This window comes from Schistocerca americana, chromosome 3 (assembly GCF_021461395.2).
Source record: "Schistocerca americana isolate TAMUIC-IGC-003095 chromosome 3, iqSchAmer2.1, whole genome shotgun sequence".
Classification (NCBI taxonomy): domain Eukaryota; kingdom Metazoa; phylum Arthropoda; class Insecta; order Orthoptera; family Acrididae; genus Schistocerca; species Schistocerca americana.
This window is the reverse complement of record NC_060121.1, coordinates 929,810,497-929,831,105: the sequence shown is the minus strand read 5'-3', so window position 1 is coordinate 929,831,105 and position 20,609 is coordinate 929,810,497. Positions and strand designations below refer to the sequence as shown.

Here is a 20,609-nt window from a genome sequence, read left to right as displayed (position 1 = left end):
CGTGGAATGTTTCCCTCTATTTTTATATATATATATCTGACTGGTTTGATGCGGCTCGCCACGAATTTCTCTCCTGTGCCAGCCTCTCCATCTCAGAGCAGCACTTGCAACCTACACCCTCAATTATATGCTGGATTTATTCTAATCTCTGTCTTCCTCTACAGTTTTTGCCTTCTACAGCTCCCTCTAGTACCACTAAAGTCACTCCCTGATGTCTTAACAGATGTCCAATTGTCTTGCCCTTCTCCTTGTCAGCAATTTCCACATATTCCTTTCCTCTCCGATTCTGCGCAGAGCCCCCTAATTCCTTACCTTATCAGGCCACCTAATTATTATACTATGTAATATACTATCATAACATATTTATATTCAATATCACTTTCTAGACATATAGAGCTCATTAATGAAGACATGCGAGGATTGTTAAGCTGACAATTTTTCCGTTTTGTAGTGAATCTGGAGTTTGGATTCCATTATGTTTCTGTGTTTGTATCCCGCTATGTTTTGTGCTTTGCAGCATTAGTAATCTCTCAATTTCTATTTCAATATACCTGCCTGGAAACACTAGAGTCATCAGGAGGGTGACTATTCAAATCCACGTCTGGCCATCCGGAGTTAGGTTTACCGTGATTACCCTAAACTATTTTGGGCAAATGCCAGGATGGTTCCTTTGAAGGGCCATGACCGATTTTGTTTGTTGTCATTGCAGCATTCTGAGCTTGTCCTCCATCTGTAGGCCTAATGACCTTTCTTCCTTTTTTCAATTGAAAGGTAGTTTTACACAAAGCATTTATTTCCTCTGATTATGCAGTAATGTTTTGACATATTTCAGTGAACAGAAAAAAAAATCTGAAATACTGGATACTACAGAACCAGAGTTGTGCACAGGACAGAAAATCACAAATGTGCTCAGCCGCACAGAAACAGTCTAAATACCATGCAAATCTGTTTGGAGAAGGCCATACAGGACACAAAGGAATGTTCCATACAAGTTGTAAGCTTTGAACAGTGTCACAGGAAACATGCGGCAAGTGCCACCAACTCACAACCCAACTATCACCATCCAATCAATGTAACCTAGATGTTGGTCAAAGCTACAGAGCTCTCTGTCACCACAACCAGTTTTGTTTTAAGTATCACATTCATTGGTTCGCCAACTCTCAACCAAGCTATTACCTTCCAATCTATCTTGTACCTCAGGCTACGCTACAGATCAATCATAACAAGGTCCCCCCCCCCCCCCTTTCAAATTCATTTGCTTCACCAACTAAAAACAAAACTGCATAAAAAAGTGACATGACAGCAGCCACTAACATCACACCACCAGCCAAAGCTGGCAACTTGTATCTAACATTCCATGAAATATTGGACCAAAAACTAGAAGACAACTAGTAATAAAACTTCATCAACTTCAAAGTGACTTTACAGCACAACAAGGGTGACAACTGTTCACTTCACTAATTGATGAAGGTACAATACATAGTATGTAAAAGGTTATAAACATGCTGCATGGGGAAACTCACTTTTATGTCGTTTATGTTAGTGTCCTACATAACCGAAATTCCTACCACTTTTGACTGTATGCAGTTGCATGAGCCTAGTGTTTCCAGTCAGGTATATTGAAATAGAAATAGTGAGATTACTAATGCTGCAAAGCACAGAAACATACAGGAATACAAACACAGAAACACAATGGAATCCAAACTCTAGATTTGCTACAAAACAGAAAAATTGTCAGCTAAACAATGCTCACATGTCTTCATTAATGAGCTCTATATGTCTAGAAAGTGATATTGAATATAAATATGTTATGATACTACAGGGTGGCGCACAAAATGCGTTACCAATTGTTTCTTTCACAATTTACGACGCACATTAGATATTCTGCTGGGATCTCTACAGCAGTACCAGCAGAGCTTGGAAAAACAAATGAGTTACGAAATGATGTGTAATTCACGATACTGCCACTAGGAGACTAGTAAGCAGCAATGGCTGACAATGGAAGACTGACAACACAGCAATGATCAGCAATTGTGTTACTTATTCATGAAACGAAAAGCCTTGCTGTGACTCAGAGGCGTTATCGAAAACAGTTTAACACACGATGGGTCCCTTGCAAGAAGACCATCCACAGGTTGTACAATAAATTTGTACAGGAAGGAACAGTATTGGAAGCGAAGCGACCTCGGCCTAAGACTGTTTGTTCGCCAGAGAATATTGAAGCAGTACGAGTTGCTGTACAGAGAAGTCCCGGGAAATCGTGTAGAAAGGCAGCAGTGCAACTGGGAATATCCAGATGCTCCGTTCAACGCATTCTTAAAGGTGACCTCCATATGTACCCACACAAGATGACCTGTGCACAGAAGCTCACTGAAGAACACAAGCAGCAGAGACTACTTTTTGCTCACTGGGCAGAAGATAGGGAAGAAACTCTCAACATCATTTGGTTTTCAGACGAGGCGCATTTTCATTTGGAGTGTGTGGTTGACAAACAAAATGTACGCTTTTGGGCCACTGACAACCCGCAAGTGCTTCATGAACGACAACATTATGCTCCGAGGATTACAGCGTGGGCAGCAATTTCCAGTCACGGACTTACTGGATACTTTTTCTTTGAAGAAACTGAACAGCAAGAGTTATTTCAGCATGCTTCGCAATAGCTTCATTCCACAGCTTCTTGCTACTGCCTTGCCCTTCAACACGCAGTGGTTCATGCAAGATGGAGCAAGGCCACATACTGCAAACACTGTGTTGGAGTTTTTACACGAGCATTTTGACATGCGGATCATTTCACTCAGGTTTCCAGGTCACTTCAATGGCAGACAAGTTCAGAGCAAGCCCATTCGCAGAAAACCAATTAATAACTTTTCCAAAGACCTTATTTGTATCATTTTCTATCAGACTTTCTTTTACTGGATTAATAATTATGCTTGTATCATCAGCAAACAGTGTCAGTTCATCACGAACAGGAGGGGACCCATGATCGAACCTTGTGGAACACCAAATGTTATTTCACCCCGGTTAGATGAAGTGGAAAGCTCCTTTGAATCACTTGAAGCATATAAAGAGACTTTTTGCTTCCTGTTCTGTAGATATGACTTAAACCACTCATATGCTGTTCCATTTATATCATAGAATTGTAATTTCTCTAACAATGTTATGGTTCACACAATCAAATGCTTAGGATAAGTCACAGAATATTCCTACTGGAGACATTTTACTATTTAAAGACTATTATGTGGACAGTGAAATTATATATTGCTGCCTCAGTGGAACAGCATTTCTGAAATCCGAACTGTGATTTACTAAGTATCCCATTACTGTTGAGATGGCTAAACACTCTTGAGTACATTACTTTCTCAAAGATTTTTGAAAATGCTGTAAGCAAGGATACTGGCCAGTAATTATTGACATCCTTTTTGTAGAGAGGCCTGACAATGGCATATTTTAACCTGTCTGGAAAAATACCCTGAGTCAGTGATGCATTACATATGTGACTCAAAACATCAGCTGTAATTGCTCCACATTGTTTTAATAACTTGTTAGAGACATCATCTACTCCAACGGAACATTTATTTTTCAAAGATTTAATAATTTTCGTTATTTCACAAGAGGTTGTTAGATGAAACTTAATCTGACTAAAATTTTTCAAAACTGACTCTTCCATGTACTGCCTGGCTTTTTCGTTTGAACTATTCTCACCAATTTTTTCTCCTACACTTAACAAGTGATTGTTAAATACATTGGCTACCTGTGTACTGTTGGTTAAGATGGTCGCATTCTCTTTAACAGTAATACTACCTACCCCAGTGGTTACTTTTTCTGTCACCCTTCTAACAACATTCCATATTGATTTGATTTTATTGCTGGAGTTGTTAATTTCTCCTCTAACATACATATTTCTTGATTTCCTTACAACTTTTCCCAGTATGTCTAATTTTTATAGTGTAAAACTATTTCTGGATCTTTACTAGTTCTTGCTGTCTCATACAGTTTTCTTTTTATTTCTGAAGATACTTTAATACCTGTAGTTATCCAAAGTTTCTTTGAAAAGATTGTGGTGTTACATTTAGTAATTTTCTTTGGAAAACAATGATCAAAAAGGGATATAAATTCATCAAGAAATATGCTACATTTATCATTAGCATTTGGCTCATTGTATACATCTTCTCAGTTTACATTTCCTGAACTTTCTCTGAAGTGATCTATAGATACCAGGTTGAGCACCCACATACTTTTACTTAATGGTTTCTGAAGTGTACACCCTGTTAGGTTTTGTAAGTTAATCAGTTGTGCATCATGGTCAGATAATCCATTTACCACAGGGAGAGCGTGTGTTTGTTCTACATCCTCTTACTGTACAAATACATTATCTATTAGAGTACTACTGTCCTGAGCTATACGTGTAGGGAAATTGATCGCTGATTGTAAGTTATATGTTGTTAACAACACTTCCAGTTCACTTTTCCTATCAGAAGTGCTTAGAAAGTTAACATTGAAATCACCACAGATTAATAACTTCTTCTTTTCGTCTGACAGACAGCGTAATAGGGAGTCAAACTTTTCTATAAATAGCTCCTAATCTCCTAGTGGAGACCTGTACACTGTTGCTAATATCAACACAAGATTATCTAGCTGAAGTTAACATGCACCAACCTCAAAGTGCTGATCAACACAAAATTTGCTTACTTCAACAGTTCTGTATTTATACCCTTGTTTTATGAAAATGGCAACTCCTCCTTTATCCATACTAGATCTACAAGTGTTAAATTATACCCATTTATACTGACATTTTCCATCCCCACAGTTACATGGTGCTAGACAGACAAAGCATATCAACCTCATTCTTATTTTTGAGATCATCTAAACACATTATCTGCTCATCTACTTTTTTTTCCCCCCCTGATAATTTGGTGAAGTAAGTTGATACCTCCCTTAGCTTTATCCCTATTTGCTGTGCATGAAGTTTCTTTTCTTCTATTTTCCTTGGTTGTTGTCTGTCTGGAATTTGGCTTTAACCTAAAAAACCTGTCTGCCTGGTCCCAATAACCACAACGATCACCCCTTGTGTTACTGTGGCCCCCCTGACAGTATATGCTAATAGAGAAGCTAACTTCTCTTTCCCCTTCCTATTAACGTGCAGGTCATGTGTAGTGTAACCCCACCTACCAACAGCATCAACTGCAACTACACTCATGTAAGACTTTGCCAGTGTCTGGAGCATCCCGTCCAGTTCAGTGTTAACACGACTTACAGCAGTGTTTACCCAGGGCTGACCATGGCTCTGAAAGACCTCCACAAACCCCACATTCGTGTGCCCAGTTTCTGCTCCTATTTTATCCAGGTCACTCCTAATACTATATCTTGAATTCATAGCCAGGATGTTTCCTGCTCCCCCAACTATAATTACCTGATCTTCCTTCTCAAAGTCCTTGCATAACAGATGTAAGTTTTCTGTCACCTGGCTAAGGCTAGCACTTGGTTTCACAAAACTTGTTACGTGGTACTCTGTCCCTAATTTCTCCTGAAGCTGTTGGCCCACACCCCTCTCATGACTACTACCTATAAGTACAATTTTTCTTTTCCTCTTCTGTTTTGATCCTGACCTGTCATTTTTCTTTAAGCTAGTATTCTGCTTCAACCTACATTCAACTACATCTGAATGAGGCCCTTCCTCCACTACTTCAGATAGCAAAGCCAAACTGATTTGCTAACTGAATTTCAGAAGTTTTATCAATTGTTTCCCTTTTTCGCCCTTTGCTTGCTACGTTTTCCTCCCTTAGCTTACAAATTCTAAATTCACGATTTCTAATTCAGCCTTAAGGGCACAAATCTTTGCCTCCTGTTCCGCGATTTTTCTGTCCTTTCTACATAACCTACACTGCCATGGAAGAGACTCATTATCTACCCTTGTTTCCTCTCCACTGCACTCGCCCCAATGAAACCACAGCCTACAGTCTATACAGAACACCCCCTTTTTCAAATTTCTACAGCAACCACCACACTTGTCACACATGGTATGATGGTAAAACGTAACACAAAAGCAGAAAATAACTTCAACAACACAACAGTTTCATAACCTGTACTAATACGTAACTAAACACTAATGTAAACAAACCTAAACTTGCTTCAGAAACTTTTAATTAACCACACAAATTCTGGATGAGAGACACGAATTAATTTAACTTTGAAGCGCTAAGTCTAGTCAAAAACAAATATCTACACTCGTACGAAATTTACGCCTAAATATGTAAACAAACTCGCGACTGCCGGGCTTTACAAAATACTTCCTTTTCGATGTAGGGCTAATTGCATTTACAAAAGCGAAACCTTCAATAGATAGATTAGATATGAGGTAAATGCACTAATCTAAAATGTAATATTAACTAAATTAGCTCTTAATTCAATATTAATCGCTTAACTTAATGAGAGCTTCGTACACACACATCCGCCTGGCTGCAGGGCTGCTGTCATTGTGAGTTCTGATACTATGCCACAATTCACTGTAATATGCTTGCCTATTGCTAAGTAGGCCTGCTAACAGTAATCTGTCGAATATCAAATAATACCAAACATCATGATACAAAACTAGAGGTAATGCAGCAGATATGGGAGATAACAAGAGTAACAAAAAATACAGGTCTTAAAATTTCTATTAATAAAAGAAAGGTGCAGAACACCAACAGCAGTAAATTTTATGTGTAATACAGAATATCTGGCAAAACACTTTGAAGCACTAACAATTCAATGTAACCCAGCATAGAGAGCCACAATAAGGCCAGAAAAATCAAGGGGAGAGAAAAGAAATGAGACTGGTCAATGTCTGTGATAAAAGTTTAAAGGAAGGAAAGAAGATGAACCTAGAGTAACCTCCCTCCAATAAGACATCTTTAGAGATGAAGCATTCAAACCGGGCAACAATTACCAGGAAGGAGATCACCCACATTCTCTCAACAGAACCATTGCAGAATTATCAAAATTCTTTCCTCTATTCATTAAATTTTTTAGATCTTACCAAGGAGACCTGCTTCTAACAGCACCTCTTAGAAATGTAATCACCTTCACAGGGTTTAAGGAAAACAGCACCTATACCAAATCCAGGTTAATGGGACAGATACCCGAACTCCGCTTCTCCCAGATACAATTGTATTAATCATTGTGCCACTTTCCTTAGTCAAGATTTTTCAGCAGAAAAAATGTAATGGAACTAAGTTCACGAGTAACAAGATGTAATTTGGTACAGACATGTGTGAAAACCATGACAGAGCTGAAGAAATAAAGCACTTCTGCACAAGAGAATCATATAAAGATGTAGGATAGAGATGAAGAAAACACTCTGTGACAATGCATTTAAAACAGAAATGGCAGTATGCAGTCCCCACCTGTAGAATCTATATTTATGCTTTTTACTGTTCAGGGGTGGAAAAATTATGCCTGATAATGTACTGTACTTTTTAAATGTATGCAAGGCCATATAGTACAACGTACTTGTGAAAAGCTTCTGACAGCACAACTACCAACAAATATGTATTGCTGAATACATAATTAATTAGTCTGTTGCCAGGGCTGGAAATGGCTCAAATTTACTAGAACAGTAAAGAAAATACGTGACAACTGAGTGAGGGCTGTGTGTTCTTACAAACTTCAAACTAGTTCTACATGGTGAAAACACGTAATTCCTCAAAATGTTGAAACAAGATTTACTATGAATCTAAAATGGTTAGCAAACAAATCGTACGCTGCGCGACTGCTCGATAACCCAGCATCTCATAGCTTTCTGTATAAGAATTCTTCATGTGCTGTTCTACAAATACCCAGTCCTGAATCATTTACCTAACTATAGAAGCCAACGTAAAACGAACATGGCGTGGAATTTACTGCATTATATGAGATGATGTTTACAAATAACTTATCGTATTAGTTACGTGAAACTACAGTACATACCTCAGCAATTTCTTAAGGCATTAACACTAAATTTTCTTCGTCCGTTGACGTACCGAAAGTAAGCATTACTTGCACCAACTAATGTCACTTTAACTCAACACGATAAGAGCCGATAGTCACACAACAGTTCAATACTTCAACCAGAAAAAAACGCGTTTTCACTCTACGCGCGCAATGCTACACATTGACTCCATGATGCGAGTTTTGTTTACATGTGCAGAAGTAGAATCAAATCTCAACTGTTAAGTTCGTATTAAAGCATCTATAAGCAACGGGAAGTAACACAGAGCGCAACTCAGTTTCTTTTTCAAAGGGGTGAAATACACTTTCCCACATTTATCCATCCCTACATACACTTCAATCTAATTGCCACGCTCTCTAAAGGAAAGGAAACGCCATTTGCACAAGCTTCCAAAAGAAGCACCCACATCAGCTGAATTTCGTTGGCGAATAATTGGACCAATATCGTTCAATCGTACATTGTTTACCTTCCTTTAGAAAAGTCTGTTTATTACTATCCAAAGCACATGCATCTCTGTATCAAAGGCTACTTACATAAAAAAGCATCCCCCGCCAATTTTTAAATATAGCTATTGAAATAAAGGAAGCATATGTGCGCAACAAGTATGAGTGACAGTTGTTCTCATTGACTAAAGGAGAGGTTTTAACCGCTTTTCTTAATACGGGCTACAAGTTGATGTGTACAAGTTGTTCCTGTAATTTAGTTTCTGAATCAAAATATTTGAAATTCGTATTAATGCAAGCACGACAGTTAATACGTTTACTGTTTCGATATCGAATTATTGTGGGAGACATGATATTCGCGAGTGTTTATCTATGCAAAATGTAGCGCTGATGATTCGCGCGTGTCTGATTATACAGAAAACAACGTTTATTACTATATGATGCCTAGAAGTGGGCATCTCTGCCGCTATACACGGAGAAATCAGTCGGTTTAATTGGAGTAAAGGCAGAAAGAAAGATACCGTATATCTTCTCTTCGCCCGAACTGTGACATGTTAGTGGGGTAATAGAAAAAACATCACAGTGTGGCAGACGAAGTTAAGATACAGGTGATAACGTAACTTAAAGCTATAAATCAAACATTTATGTTCCAGGGTGTCCATTACCCTGAGTCTACAGACCTTCCGACTTTAAAAAATGGAATCATCTAAACCTCACAAAATAGAGCCCATTGTTCTTATAATTTCACGTTTATTCATCCCTGAAACCAATGATTCAACTGCGATAACTTCATGAAAATGGAAAATTAATGCAAAAAGTTCACAGTTGCTGTCGCAAAGACCAAACAAATATATATGTAGCATTTCCAGACTATCAGCCTACAGAAACCTGTCATCCAATCTCGCAACATTTTTGATAGTATATATGTATTTCAAACTAAATTAATTATATTTCTACTCAGGTATTTACTCCATAGTACAGAAAAACATATAAATGCAGGAAACTGAGTTTTTTCTTTAAACGTAGATTAACCAGTGGTCTAGCGTTGTTTGTTTTTGAAGTCTCCTCGGGTTATAGGCGGAGTCTGGGTGTCGAACTGCCAGAAAATTTCGATGATGTTCCTACTAGTCATCTTCAGGCTAAGAATTGGTATCATGCTCGGTCTCTCTCTTCTCTCTCTCTCTCTCTCTCTCTCTCTCTCTCTCTCATCTAGTACTTTCCCCTTTTGGTTTTTCCTCCACTTGTGTGTGCTTTTTTTCTGTGTTTTTAAGAAGTCTATGTACTGTGATGATTGTTCTGTTTGTGTCAGGGGTGAAATGAAATGTCTTGTGGTTAGGGCCTCCCGTCGGGTAGACCTTCGCCTGGTGCAAGTCTTTTCGAGTGATGCCATTGCGGCGCGGCGACTTGCGCGTCGATGAGGATGAGATGATAATGACGAAGACAATACAACACCCAGTCCCTGAGTGGAGAAACTCTCAAACCCAGTCAGGAATCGAACCCGGGCCCCTAAGCATGACATTCCGTCACGGTGGCCACTTTTTTTTTTATCTCGGTTTGTTCCGTATTGTTCGCTCTATTGGTTCGGGGCGGACGTCCCATGACGCTTATTCACATTCATCATTGATCCATTAACTCAGGGTTTTTTTATTATTATTTTATTACAGAGAGCAGCTAACCCTCTGACTGAACATGCTGAGCTACCGAGCTGGCGCCACTCAGCTATCGAGGCGGACGTGTCAGGGTTGAAGGAACGGAAATAGGAATTGGCGATTCGTATTTTCCCCTTCGACTTACATCTACATCTACATCACACTCCGCAAGCCACCTAATGGTGTGCGCTGGAGGGTACCTTCGGTACCACGATCTGATCCCTCCAACCACGTTCCACTCGCGAATAGAGCGTGGGAAGAATGATTGTCGGTAAGCCTCTGTATTGGCTCTAATTTCTCGAATTTTCTCCTCGTGGTCAATACGAGATATGTATGTGGGGGAAGTAATATGTTGTTAACTTCTCTTGAAAAGTGCTGCCCTGAAATTTCAATAGTAAATCTCTCCGTGATGCACTTCTCTCTTGTAGTGTCTGTCAGTGGAATTTGTTCAGCATCTCCGTAACGTTCTCTCGCCAGCTAAACGATCCCATGATAGAACGCGCCACTCTTCGTTGGATATTCTCTATCTCCTCTTTCAGCCCTACCTGATAGGGATCCCATATAGATGAACAATACCAATAATTGGGCGAACAAACGCCTTATAAGCCACTTCTTTCATGGATGAGTTACATTTCCTTAAGATTCTTCCGGTGAATCTGAGTCTGGTGTTTGCTTTTCCCACTATCTGTTTTATATGGTCATTCCACTTAAGGTCGCTCTGAATAGTTACGCCTAAATATTTTACGGCGGACGCTGTCTCCAGCTGTTTCTCATCGATAGCGTAGCTGTACAGTAGTGCATTTCTTTTCCTATGTATGTACATTTTGTTACATCTATTTACGTTAAGGGTCAGTTGCCAGAGTATGCATAATTCATCAATTCTCTGCAGGTCGTTCTGCAAATTCTTAGTATCTTCTGCTGTTGCTGTTTTCGTATAAACAATTGCATCATCTGCGAATAGCGTTAAAGAGCATCACACGCTTTCTACTACATCATTTACATATACAGTGTGAACAGCAACGGTCCTGTCACACTTCCCTCTGGTACTCCGGATATTACCTTTACATCTGTCGATTTAGTTCCGTTAAGAGCGATGTGTTGAGTTCTATCTGCAAGGAAGTCTTGAATCCAATCGCAGGCCACTCCGTAATTCGTATTTTTGTCATTAAACGACAATGCGGGACGGTGTCAAATGCCTTACTGAATTCAAGGAACACGGCATCCGCCTGAGCGCCGTTGTCCACTGCGCTGTAGATCTCTTGGAGGAACAGAGCGAGCTGGGTATCGCAGGATCTCTGTTTGCGGAACCCTTGTTAATTTTTATAGAGGAGCTGTTCATTTTCCAAGAACGTCATAATTATTTAGCATAAAACATGTTCCATAATTCTACAACAGATTGATGTCAACGATATAGGTCTATAATTGTGTGGATCTGTCTTATGGCCTTTCTTAAAAACGGGAATGACCTGCGCTTTTTTCCATGCCTTAGGTACCTTTCGTTGCTCAAGCGCTCTACGATAAATTACTGCTAGAAGAGGAGCAAGTTCTTTCGCATAATCTTTATAGAATCTTATAGATATCTCATCTGGTCCTGAAGCCTTTCCACTACTAAGCGATTGTAGCTGCTTTTCAATTCTGCGATCGGTTATCTCAGTATCTGCCATTTCGACGTTCACACGACGATTGAAAGGAGGGACAGTGTTTCGATCTTCCGCGGTGAAACAACTTCGGAAGACTGAATTCAGTGTTTCGGCCTTCTCTCTGTTATCTTCCGTTTCTGTGCCGGTAGGGTCGCTGAGAGAATAAATAGATGATTTTGACCCACTTACTGATTTTACATACGACCAAAATCTCTTAGGGTTTTTACTCAGGTCGGATGACAACGTCTTACATTCAAAATTATTGAACGCTTCTCTCATTGCTCTCCTTACGCTGATTTTCGCTTCGTTCCGCTTTTATTTGTCAGCTAGGTTTTTACTTCTCTTGAATCTGAGATGAAGTGCTCTTTGATTACGTAGCGCTTTTCTAACACGGCTATTAAACCATGGTGTATCTTTCCCATCCCTTAAAACCTTACTCGGTATACACTTGTCTAGGGCATATTGAACGATGCCTTTGAATTTTTTCCGTTTGTTCTCCACTACTTCGTCTTAACCACAGAATATTTTATGCTGACTGCTGAGATATTCTGAAATTTGTATCTCATCAGCCTTGCTGAGCTAATATATCTTCCTGCATTTCTTAACATTCCTTGTAGGACCCGTCGTCATAGATGCTGTCACAGCCTTAATATCACTGACAACTTCCTCTACGTTAACTGATTCGATAAGTTCAGGTCTGTTTGTTGCCAGGAGGTCTAAGACGTTACCCTCACGAGTTGGTTCTCTACCTATCTGCTCAAGGTAAGTTTTGGACAAAACATCCAGAATAATGCCACACGATTCCCTGTCTCTGGCACCAGTCTTGATGGTATAACAATCCCAATCTATACCTGGCAAGCGGAAGTCACCTCCTATTATAACGGCATTGCTAATGATATTCTGCAGCTCTGTCTGAAGCGCTCTACAACTGCAGATCCTGACTCAGATGGTCTATAAAAGTATCCGATCACCATTTTTGACCGTTCCTTGATGCTCAGCTTCACCCAGTTTAATTCACATTCGGAATCCGTGACAACCTCACTAGATTTTATCGAATTTTTTACTACAATAAACACGCCGCCACCATTGGCGACTAACCTATCCTTACGATAAATATTCCAGTCTGAGCACAGGATTTCGTTGTCACTGACGTCTGGCTTCAACCAGCTTTCTGTTCCCAATACTATCTGTGCTTTATTGCCTACAATAAACGATACTAATTCTGGGACCTTTCCTTGGATGCTCCTGCAGTTTACTAAAATCATATTAAACTTTTCTATTTCTGATCTGTGAGTACCTAGATTCTCTGAGGTCGCTGTGACTGATTTATCAGGCAAATCGTGTTTTCTCCCAAGGGATGGGTCCTCTAACCTAAAAAAGCCATCGAAGATAGTCATCGTGCATTTGTGCTTGTTGGGGGACATGTCATATGTCCTAGGTGGTGGATGAGGTCATTTCCAGATCTGGAAGAGTTAAGAATGGATGAGCATACATTTCAGTATGTCCTCAATGAAGTGTATTCTCATATCACAAAGCACAATATTCACTTACGAACTGCTACATCTGCAGAAGGCAGGCTCACTGTAACACTCCGATTCCTTGCTACAGGAGAGGGTTGGGTTAGGTTAGGTTAGGTCAGGTCTCTAATCTTCGTAATCTATTTTTGTATTCAGCACGCCTCACGTTGTAAAGCGCCTCATCAGCTTTATACATCTCTATTAATTTTGTAGTTGTCGGCAGACACCAATTGTATTTACCAGCAATGTTTATAAAAACACTACAGATGACAGAATGCAGCGATGCTAGCGCTCCATGTGGTAACATGTCACATTGCGGTGAACAGAGGACAAACGACTTCTTTGATCAAATCTACAACGAGGCCCTAGATTTGATCAAATATTGGACGACATTTGACAAAGTTCCCTATTACACCATCAAATATCTTTGACAAATACCAGGCTTACCCCTATAGACCAGGAAAGGGAGCTGGTTGAGTTCAGGATATGATAGAGGATGGACATTCTGGCATGGACCTGCATGTGAACCTCGTTTATGTGGGGCTTCCACGTAAGACGAAAGACCAAGGTCACGCCAATGTACTTAGTGGTTCTGCACCAAGTGAGTTGGATATAGTGTAGGAGGAGCTGGAAGGGGGGGGGGGGGGCGTTAAGGGGGTTCATGCATGTCTCCCGAGTCTCCGATTGATCAGCATAACCTGTGTCTTCTCAGAATTGATAGTGATATGCAAGCAGCAGGCCCGAGTCTATGTCATCTAAAACCCTGTGTAGTCTACGAATGACCAGGTCCTTGTTCGTATTATGTGTGTAGAAGGCTGTGTCGTCAGCATATTGTGGGTATGCACCAGGGGGGCTGTGGGGGTGTCTACAGTGTACAAACTGTACAATACGCGTCTCAGAACCGATCTGCACGACACGCCAGCACAAATACGCCTTTTGTTGGAGGTGGCTGTTTCTACTTTGACAGAGAAAGTTCAGTTCCTATGATAGCTTTTTATAAACTTACCTATGCTCCTGGGGAATCCTGTATGCATAACTTGTATATAAAAAGCTATCACACGACTTGAACTTTCTCTGTCAAAGTAGGAACAGCCACCTCCAAGAAAAGGCGTATTTGAAGCAGGCACAGAGGGCTACAACCACTCTTGTGATCTGTTGTGGGGTGGAGTGGTTCTGCCGGAATGTGGTGGAAGTTGCTCTCTGGCTGTAAGCTCTTGTATGGTTATTGGCAGAAGGCGCTCATAGATCTCGCTGAGAGTTGGCAGGAGGCTAATCGGCCAGTAAAGCTGCAGGAATAAAGGGTGTTTCCCTGGTTTGTGTATCGTGACCACTTCCGCGTGTTTCCAGCAAGCTGAGAACTCACGGGAAGTAATTTTGTTGAAGACGTTCGCGAGGTGTGTGATCACCGAGGGCGGGAGGATTTTAACTAACTGATTGGTTACACTGTCATGTCTTGGCGCCTTTTTTGTCAAAAGGGACCCAATTACTTTTGCCACGTCTTCGGGAGCGAAAAGTGAGAGTTCGTCTTCTGGGTCTTCCTCGGCATTGAGGAAGACAGCCAGTTGATGATGAACTACATTATCCTGCTCTTCATCTTGGGGCTCTGCCGCCTGGAACTGCTTCTCGAAAGCATTGGCGAGGGCGTTGGCCTTTCCAGCATGGCTGTAGAACATACCCCACTCGCTATGCAGGGGTGGCTTCCTAGCGCATCTTCTGGTGTATTGTCTCGTGTCTTGCCAGAGTGTGTGATCATCTATTTTGAGAGTCGAGAGGCTGTTTTGCCACTGCTGGTTTCTGTGCTATTGAGTGGTGCCTTCAGCTCTCTCTGTAGACGATTTAGCAGCCTCCTGGTGGCCTGATCTCTAATGATCTCCTACTCTTTTGATAATATGTTGTTGTGCCGAATTTGAGCTAGCAGATGTCCCAGGAGTTGTATTTTCAGGGGCGCCCTGTCCGTCTGAGAGGGGTGGCATCTTCCGCTGGCCGCAAGATGGTACCTGTTAAGTCTCATAGCACTTGCTCTACTGTTTTGGCAGTAGGTGGCGGAGCGCTGGCGATATCCGAGGTATCGCTCCCAGTTTGTGCGTTTGTATGACATCTGGTACCGTGGGAGTGCTACCCAATCTCCCACATAAACTTGGAATATGACATGATTGTGATCGGAAGACATTCTGTTGACCATCTTTGCACCCATGAACCCCAAGATCCTCCTAGAGAGAGCTATGTCTAGTACGTTGGGCCTACATCCATTTTCAGGAAAGTGTGTGGCCTAGACTGGACCCCATGTTTCAAAGTGGTGGTCATGCACTAGTTGTTGCAATTTGGCGTCTGCTCTGGAGGTTACTCTAGAGTTCCAATCTGGGTTCTTGGCATTGAAGTCGCCTCCAATTAGGAGTTTGCCTTCGATTTACCCTACTGCTGCTGTATCTCCCTTGTCTATTTCTTCATTTGGGGTCAGTAGATTGCAACAACTGTTAGAGGTCTGGCGGCAGTGGTTATTTCTACTGCCACTGCTTAGATTTTATTGTTAGCTGTTAAGTGTATCTGATGGTGGAGGATCCCTCTTTTTATGTATATTGTCACTCCTCCACCTTGGGTTGGCCTATCAACATGGTAACTATTGTAATTGGGAACTGTCACTTTGATTCCCAGCTTGAGCTGGGTTTCCATCATCTTGCGTATGTCAACTGAGAACTCCTCCATGAATTCTCTGATTTCGACCACTTGATTAACAGAGCCATCTGCGTTAAAGAGCACATTGTCAGGCCTTAGGTATTTGGTCGTCTATCCATGATAGGGTATTGCCGCTACTGATGAAGGCGCAGAGGGAAGTGACTGCTGGACTGCTGCCTGAAGGTCAATGAGGATCTGCGTGTTCTGTCTCTGAGCCTCCCTGAATTACTTCATCATCTCCACGATGAGGTTCATGGTCTGGACCATAATGACTAACAGCTGATCCAAGGGGGGGGGGGGGGGGGGGCACTGGTAGCTGCTGAGGAGAGGCTTGCATTCTCTGTTGCATTTTGCGTTTGGGATTTACTAGAGCTTTCTCTGTTTTGGTGGACCTGGTCATTGTTGTTGTGCCTTCCCCACTGTTGTTCTTGCATATGTGTCTGGTGTTGTGGTGACTGTGCTACGCTTTCATGGTTTCTTGGTGGAGAAACCACTTCAGCATATGTTGCCCTTGGTGTGTCAGGTCTTGTTTTTACCCAAGATTTGTCTGTGTGTGTTGTCCTGTTTTGTTACTTTGTGTGTGTCTAGAGGGGATGATGGTGTCTTGTTTCTATGAGTGGGGGGGACAGCCTTTGCACCCTTTGCCTGCTGTGCATATTGTAAGTGGACCTCGAAACCTTAGTAACCCACTGTGTGGTTTTTGCACACCTAATTTTGGGTCCATGGGTAGGAGTGTTGTGGGGCTCAGTGCTCTTCCTATGTCATACAGCCATCTTGCAGTATGCAGTTTAGTCCCTGACACCTGAAGCACTGCACTGCCTTGTTTTTGTGGCACAGTGGCTCGGTGGTGACAGGATGGCCAGAACCACCTTAATCTCCCTTTTGTTTCAGCTGATGTATGGGAATGTGACCCGAAATAATGGCCACTTGCTCTGTACCCTGGGTTTAGTCATCTATTTGACCATTTTAACTAAAAATCCCTCGGCAGTCAGGTCCGTTTTAATTGCCTGGGGGATAGCCATTTTTGGAAGTCCCTGATGACTATGTTTTGGTTTCTTGTTTTTGTTGTGGGGAACGTCTAGTGAGGTATGTGTTTGTCAGTGAAAAGAGTCTTGATTGTGTTATAGTCCTCCATCGTGAGTATTGTGGGATCATGCACATTTCGTTCATTTTATAGCCAAGGACTGCAGACTTCTTTACCAAGAGTCCAAAGGGTGGGCCAGTCACTTGCCACTGGAAGAGATGACACGACCGGTGATGGAGAGGTGAAGTGGGGCAGTAGTGTGGAGAGGGTCCGATCGTTGACTTCTAGTGCTGCCTGTCTATTCTGCCTGCTGCCTCTGCCACTTTTACTTCAAAGCATTCATGACATCTTTTTGATTTATTAACCAATCCTCTCCAGATACATGTCATATTTTGAAATCATCAAGTAGAGAATAACTTATATTTTGATCTTTGAAAAATCTTAGTTGGTATTCAGCTGTGTCTAGCAGAGACTATGAAGAGCGTGGGCTATGTGATTTGTCCGAAAATCTTAATATGTTGGAGACTGTTGTCAATGTTGTCTGAACTTTGTGTGAAGAAGATCTTAACATGGACGCTCAAGAGATTGTACAATCTGGGAAACGACAAGGAGCTACTGAAAATATGACGCCAGATAAGCATATTGGCCCAGTGCCTACTCACAGCTCAGGTATGACCTCCTATAATAATTTTAACCATGCCCAGGTTAGTGGCAGAAAGTAGACTTAATAAAAAGTCTCAGCTAAATAGAGAAAACGCTATTGGACCTAACTCAGCCTATTATGAAAGTGTGTCATAAGTTTTCAGCCATCTTCATCTTTTGGCCTTAGGTAAAGTAATTCATTCAACTTTTCCAGAAAAGAAAGATCACATACCCAAATTCTGCAAACAGATCGCAAAATAGTGATCCAGATACAGCAACCTCATTAATTAAATTTCCATCCTGGAGATCTAAAACTATGATTCCATACATTATGTCACATGTGATATACAGATAATGAATAATAAATAATTGTAGACATTTCAGAAGAAGAAATCTTAAAAGGAATATCCTCACCTGTATCACATTATTAATGTAAAAAGAATGAGAAAAAAGATTTTCAGAGAGAACAACGAAAATATAACAAAAGTACAAACATGCGTTTTAACTTTTTATTCTCTAACCCTTCCACAATACTTATATTTATTTGGTGCAGCAAGTGAAGTATCTCTGTATTTTCATTGTTTTAATTGTCTCTGAATTGGGCATACAGGGAAAAATTGCAGAAGCCAGATGCAACGCAGAAGATGCGGTAGACTCCTCTCACACCTGAATTGTATAAGTATGCTTAATTGTCGTGAGACTGGAGCAAGACATGTTCAACACACTGTTCTCTGTTTTGTGCCACAAGTTGAAATTGAGAAACAGAATCTTACACAACAGATCAGAGTGTCTCATGGCTCAAGTTCAGAATGTGTTGCACATGGCATGCTTTTAATTCAGCTAAATTCGTTTCTGGAGCAGCGAACACAACATCATTCAAATAACCCAACAGCCAGAAGTCACACAGATTAAGATCAGGTTATCTGTACAGAAAGGTAATAGGGAAACGACAGCTGATAATTCTAGCATTTCCGAAATCTCTCTGCAGCAGCCACTTCACTGTTTTCACAATGTGCGGAGGAGTGCCATTTTGCATAAGAATGATCCATCTACACATCCACACTGTTTAAGAGTTGGAATGACGTTGGTGCACAGACGAATCTCATAGCACTTGCCAGTGACAGTACAGGTAACAGGACCTACAGGAGTCTCCTCAAAAAATATGGCCCTACAATAAGTAATGCCATCATCCTGCACCACAGTCATCTTTACCGAATGAAGTGTTACCAGTTGACGTGCATGCGAATTTTCCTTTGCCCATATTCTGCAATTCTGTGTATTAACATGTCCTGATGTAAATGGGCTTCATTTGTCCACAGAATTTTCCGTGACCATTCATTGTCCACTTCCATGTGAACAAGAAATTCCAGAGCAAATGTCTGTGTTGGTGGCAGATCAACAGGAAGCAACTCTGAACATGGATGGTTTTATATGATTAGCATATAGGATTTTATGCACTGTGCTCACGGGCATGTCCAGTGTTCAGGCAGTTAATCATATATTGCATGCTTGCACACCAAGGCTTGACACCTCCTCCAATGCTGTGTCCATTTCTTTGACAGACCTTGGATCAACTCTGCCATAGTGCACTTCAAAAGAACCTGTCTTTTCGAATTATGTAATCATCTTCTCCAGACTCTTAGTGGACATTGGACCAATGCCTTTTCTCATCCCCTTGAGTGTTCAGAACCGTTCTTGTAAAAGAGCCGTAATAGCAGTGCACGATCCTTCATGGAGACAATAATGTTTGGCATCTCAGATGCCAACTGAGAAACAGCCATGTGCCTAATGTCTCTTGCTGCATTTCTGTTGGTGTGCATTTTCTGACCCTTACAGTGCCATCTATTAACGAAATTTTCGTTTTGTTCGATGACATTTCCCGTGCATCAATAATATTCTGTTCAAATGCGACATCATAGTGAGCAGTGGTTCTCTTTCTACAGCGATTTGAAACTATAACTGTACTCTTTGTGTGTAAAGTAGAGGAAAAATGGTCGCTTAAATGCCTATGTGTATGTTGTAATTAGTTTAATTTTCTCATCACGATTCTTTTGGGAGTGATACGTAAGGGGCTGTGGTGTACTCCTAAATTCTTCATGTAATATTGGTTGTTGGACCTTGGTATGAATGCATTTGTCTGGTAATTGGCATATGGTTTCAGAGATATGTCACTTAAAGTTTTTCAGTACTTTCATGACACTCTCCCTTGAGTCAAGTGAAGACACAATTATCTGTGCTATCATTCTTTGTATACACTCCATAAAAAGCAATAACAACAATGTGGTTCATATATGTTTTAAGATGGAACACTTAGTATTTTGCAAGCGGTCTCCTTAGTATACACCACCCTATGTAATAGTACTTAGACCAGGCGACATTATAAACCTGAAATTAGTTTCATATTTGACTTGGATCTTCCATGATAAGCTTATGTTACTGGTAATATTCTGGAGTCTTTTTCTTATTTAAATTTATCTGTAAACTTGACACAATTCTATTCCCTGATAGCAGTTGTCCTACTCATGCATCGACAAATTATGATACTTCACCTCGAATATACCACAGAAACATTTGCAACACATGATGCTCTGATGGTAACGATAAGTTTCAAATTTTGTGAAACTCTTGCAAATGTTCTCACACCTAGCTACAAAAACCATACTGAATATTACTGTAATGAAGGGTCACAATACTATTAGTGACTGTAAAGACTACAGAGACATCTACCACCTCATTTAATAATTGCACTTTGGCTTAACAACCGCCCATATGGGAATGCAGACCTTCTCAAAGAATTTCATTGATGATATCTTCTAAGATTATCATGTCATTATGTTGCCACAACGTTTCGACGAATTTACTACTCATCACTTGCAGGTGAAATGTTGAGATCATGTCCAGCTCATTCCTTTATAGCCACTGGACCTCACGATTTTTTGTCTAGGGCACAATGGATGACCTAATGGCATGCCTCTGAAAAAGATGTGGCTCGTTTGGGGGGGACCCACGGGCAGGGTTGAGGATGATCCAGACACTGAGAACTGGTGCTGCCAGG

The 20,609-nt window shown here is 40.9% G+C and overlaps 1 protein-coding gene across 1 annotated transcript in view; it reads right to left on the bottom strand.

Moving 5' to 3' along the window:
• LOC124605341 overlaps positions 1-8,474 on the bottom strand; it is a 103,715-nt gene extending 95,241 nt beyond the window's left edge. The window contains exon 1 of the mRNA XM_047136950.1: positions 7,945-8,474. The gene's annotated coding sequence lies outside the window, so the exon portion shown is untranslated. The remainder of the gene's footprint in view (positions 1-7,944) is intronic.
• Positions 8,475-20,609: the final 12,135 nt, after the last annotated feature.